The sequence below is a fragment of the Cynoglossus semilaevis genome, chromosome 14 (assembly GCF_000523025.1).
Source record: "Cynoglossus semilaevis isolate Cse_v1.0 chromosome 14, Cse_v1.0, whole genome shotgun sequence".
Classification (NCBI taxonomy): domain Eukaryota; kingdom Metazoa; phylum Chordata; class Actinopteri; order Pleuronectiformes; family Cynoglossidae; genus Cynoglossus; species Cynoglossus semilaevis.
Window position 1 is genome coordinate 26,954,812 of NC_024320.1, and position 4,960 is coordinate 26,959,771.

Sequence of the window (4,960 nt, forward strand, 5' to 3'; positions counted from 1 at the left end):
GAAATGAAGCGTCTTCTTCTGGACATGTCCTCTGAAGACAAGAGTAAAAAAAGTGAGTCTGTGCTTCTGTGTGTGTGTGTGTGTGTGTGTTCTGATTGTACCTGGTTGTAGGTCAGGTTGTCAGAAAGGGTTCGATGGTCAGAGAAGCAGCAGAGGACGAGTTGGACAAGTTGGAGGGAAAAACAGAAGAAGAACGCCAGAAATCGAAGACCATCCGACGAAAAACCCTGAAAAGTCAGAGCAGAAGAACTGTGGGATTCTCTGGACACGGGTGGGACACGGGTGGGACACGGGTGGGACAACACATCTCCTCTGTCTAATCTGTGTGTTCTGTGATTTTGAAGACTGTGGTTCAACGTGATCGAGGCCTGGACTGATCAATACCTGATCAATGATCTGCTCAATGTTGACCTTCAGTGGAACCATGGAGCAAAGAACCAGAAAAGTCCAGAACAGGAAGAGGAGCACGGAGGAACGGATCCCCTTCATTCTCTCCACCTGAATTATAACCACCACCAGAACCTGGGAACGTGGATGACGAGGAGGAGGAGGACGAGGAGGAGGACGAGAGGACGAGGAGGAGGAGGAAGATTTAGATTTTTAGGACGAGTGTAAAGGCACGAAACAATCAATTCAGTCATTTACGGTGGTTCAGTCCACGTATAACATAACGCTTTATTAACAGAAGTCATTTACGGTGGTTCAGTCCACGTACCAGAGTCAGGCTCCTCATCATTGGACCCACCAGGACCAGCAGATGGTTGTAGATCTCATCATTTTTCTTCACCACAAAGTAAAACATCTCCAGAAGACCGAAGGAGGCCAGAGTGAGACCAAGGAGCTGAAACAGAGACCACAGAGACTCTGGGGTCAGTCTGTAGACTAATATAGGTCTGCCTTTGGACTCACATACGGGTTTTAGGTCAGTCAGTGGACCAACAAGCAACCTCAAGGTCTGTGAAAGTCAGTCGGGTCAGTCTGTGGACTAACATCTAGAACTTTGGTCAGTCTGTGGCCTAACATCTACATCTTTGGTCAGTCTGGACTAACAGCTAGATCTTTGGTTAGTCTGTGGACTAACATCTAGCTGTTTGGTCGGTCTGTGGACTAACATCCACATCTTTGGTCGGTCTGTGGACTAACAGCTAGATTTTTGGTCAGTCTACAGACTAACATCTAGACCTTTGGTCAATCTATAGACTAACATCTAGACATTTGGTCAGTCTGTAGACTAACATCTAGACATTTGGTCAGTCTATAGACTAACATCTAGACCTTTGGACAATCTATAGACTAACATCTAGATATTTGGTCAGTCTATAGACTAACATCTACATCTTTGGTCAGTCTACAGACTAACATCTAGACCTTTGGTCAATCTATAGACTAACATCTAGATATTTGGTCAGTCTATAGACTAACATCTACATCTTTGGTCAGTCTGTAGACCCTGATCCAGGTCCAGGTGGACAGTCTTCTCACCGTCTTGCTGCAGCAGAGTTTGGACAGTGGAATGAGACCACGGTAGCGGCGCAGCTGCAGGTACAGCAGGTAAAACGGAGAACAGGTCCAGAGGTAGACGCAGGGGAACCAGACCAGGACGGTGTGCTGGAAACACTGGGTCAGGTCGGGTTTGGGGGTGTACCAGGTCAGGTTCCAATCCTGAAGACACAACCACACACAAACCATGTGACCGCAGTAACATGGGTCAAAGGTCAAGACCCCAGACCCAAAACCAGAAGTACAGACTAGAATCCAGACAAAGACCACGACAAGGTCCAGAATCCAGGATTCCTGAGACTCAGAACGAAAGAAGTCCACGAAATGAGGACTTGGTCGGAGAAGAACATGAACGATTAAAAAAAAAACACTCAAACTTTTACAGTACAACGTAACATGAATATATGTTGTATTTCTGTTATGTTTATATTTTGTTTCCTAGACTTTTTTCTGACTTGGTTTTATTTTCTTACTGTTTTATTTTTGCAGTTTGTGAATCTTAAGGTCAAATCTCTTCAATTAAAAGAAAAAAAATCCAAACTCACCCAGAGAGGATCCAGACCACTGACACTGCACAGCTCCTCCATCTCTTCCTCCTCTTCCTCTTCTTCTTCTTCTTCTTCCGATTATAATGATGGATTCTTTGTATCCTTCCTCCTTTCTGCTCCTGCTCCAAAACAACTCACGAATCCAAGAAATCTATTTCCTTCTGGATGTTTCTCTGAAGTGACCCGAGGGGGCGGGGCTACAACGCAGTACATCACATGGTTCAAATGTTAAAACTTTGAAAAGAAACGGTTTTAACTGTAACTCTACACATTCATTATACATGTGTTAGGACACGTGTGTGTGTGTGTGTTTGTGTGGACATGTACAGTGTGTAAAAAATATTTTTAACACACTTGTGACACATGTCAAAGTCCTGTGGTTTTAATTAAGGCAGACAGTTCACACCTGTAATATTCGTCCTGATGGGGGCGCCCTTAGCCGCCCTGCGGGTCACATGTCTGCTCTCACACACACTGACGTTCATACAGGAGTGTCATATGAATACCTGCTGATGACGTCACACTGCAGACCACAGTTAACGCTAATCTGAATCGTTTCAGTCTTTGTTTCAGTTTCTGAAGTCATGACAAAATCAAAGTTAGGAATCACATTAAAATCACAATATCACAAGAATAGGTTTACGTTTGGACGAAGTGTAGGAAAAAAAAACAAGGGTAAAAACTCTGGTCAGATGATTAGCAAAAAAGGTTAAATAAAAATAAAACAAAACTTTTAAAAAATATATGTTTAGAGCAATGAAAGAGTACGAGTTCTAACCTTTAAAGACAAAAAAATAAAAGAAGAAAACATTTTTTATAAAATGTGGCCAAATATTTCAACAGATTTTTTACAAATAAAGGGAATGGGTCAAAAAATATATTTTAAAAAAAGTGAAAAATCTTACAACTGTAAAAATAATGCATGTCCACAGGTTAATTATTTTTATAATAATAATAATTATTATTATTTAATTATCAGGTTGAAAAATGATGAGCAGAAATAAAGTCAGAAAATACTTTACATTTAGACACAAACTAATAACAAGTTCATCGACAAGAAGGAATGTTTACTCTGTTGGGAGAAAGTCGGTTTTAATATCAAAATAATTCACATAAAACAAACTTTTTACTTTTTAAAAAATTATTTTTCTGTATAGAAAAAAACTAACAAGAGAATCTTTAGCAAATGAATTTCCATAAATAGAGAAAACTCTCTCTGGAGCAGCAGTTAGTGTTGAACAGGTTGGTTTTTAAACCGGGTTAAAAACGGAGATTATTTACATTGTATTTATACAGTACAGAAACACTGTTCTTCTGATGGTGGTTAATCCTCAGGGATTAGTGCGGCCGCGACAGGAAGTGTCGCTGGTCTTGGTAACGGAAGCGCGGGGACCAGCGCCATCGTTGGACTGAACAACCAGAAAAACACACACACTGGTCACTAGTAGTACATTTACGATGACATCACACACACGTCCGTCACTGCTCACTGACCAGAGCTCTGTAGCCGACGCCCACTGACGACGTCGACGCCTCCTGGTGGAAGGACGGTCTCTCGCAGAGACACTGCAGGAGCAGATGTTGATGTAAGGTTTCAGTTTCATCTTTCCTTCCTCACCAGCCCCCCCCCCCCCCACACACACCCACACATCTGGTGACAGAGTCACTGGACTCCACCAGCTGCTTCCTGTAAAAACAGTTATTTTTAAAGTTATTTATTTAAGTTTTTTAGAAAAGGTTTTTATAAAAACAATTATTTTTTCAATAAACTCTAATTTGATGATTTTTTTTCTAAACATTTATTTTGTGTAAACAATAGAAACTGTTTCTTCATGTTAGTTTTGAGCATTTCCTTCAGTGAAACAAGTGCAAAAAAAAGAGTTAGCTTAGCATGTTAGCATTCAAGCTCCTTTCCAAAAACAGCACACACACACACACACTTACTGAATGTGTTGCCATGTGACCACGTCTGGACTGTGCCTAAAAAAAAGCGTTAGCATTAGCCAAAGATGCTATATTTTAATTATTTATTAATTGTCATTCGTTAGGACAAACTGTAAACTGTGATTCTGTCGTCCCGTAGGTCATGATTTGATTTAGCTGTACGTGTTAGCATTAGCATTAGCATTTGACGATTAGCGGTTACCGATTCTTTCTCCGTCGTTGCCTCGTGCTGCTGACGGATGTTTTCTCTGATTCGCTGCCACTGCTGTTGGTGCCGCGTGAATGAGCTCTGCACAAACACAGAGGAAGTGACCTTTGACCCCTCTTTAATTCCCCCTTAAAACTTCCGGTGGTTTTGTTTATTTAGGATATTCTGTAATATTTGTTGTTTAAAAGGTTTTTGAAAAATCCTAGACCATAGCCATAGGCCACACCCCTCACCTCCTTCTCTGGTGTCTGATTGGTTGATCACCATCAAGACTTCTACTGCGCCTGAAACACAAAAAGGAAAAGACTGTTTTTCCTTCCGTCCTTCCTTCCTTTCCTTCTTCCTTTCCTTTCCGTCTCTTACCTCTGTGGTCTTCCAACATCTCTCAGAGGAAACCCTGGGTTGAACAGCCCCCTGAACAGAGGAGAGTAACACAGTAGTCGACAGTAATCAGATTACTTTAACACCACAAACATGAGATAAAAATAAACCAGAATGTTCTTTTGACTGCAATATGGAATATTTTGGAAACATGTTTCCAAACATCCAGTTTTGCAGTCTGTACTTCAGTCAGTACTTCGGTCAGTACTTCAGTCTGTACTTCAGTCAGTACTTCGGTCAGTACTTCAGTCTGTACTTCAGTCAGTACTTCGGTCAGTACTTCAGTCTGTACTTCAGTCAGTACTTCGGTCAGTACTTCAGTCTGTACTTCAGTCAGTACTTCGGTCAGTACTTCAGTCTGTACTTCAGTCTGTACTTC

General features: G+C 41.4%; 1 long non-coding RNA gene across 1 annotated transcript; it reads right to left on the reverse strand.

Annotated features, from left to right (window-relative positions):
* Nucleotides 1–3,698: 3,698 nt before the first annotated feature.
* Nucleotides 3,699–4,804, reverse strand: LOC103390346 (uncharacterized). The gene is made up of 5 exons (XR_522681.3): nt 4,564–4,804; nt 4,434–4,484; nt 4,195–4,281; nt 3,993–4,028; nt 3,699–3,735 (listed from the first exon to the last, which is right to left on the reverse strand). It is a non-coding gene; the product is annotated as an uncharacterized LOC103390346 (long non-coding RNA).
* Nucleotides 4,805–4,960: the final 156 nt, after the last annotated feature.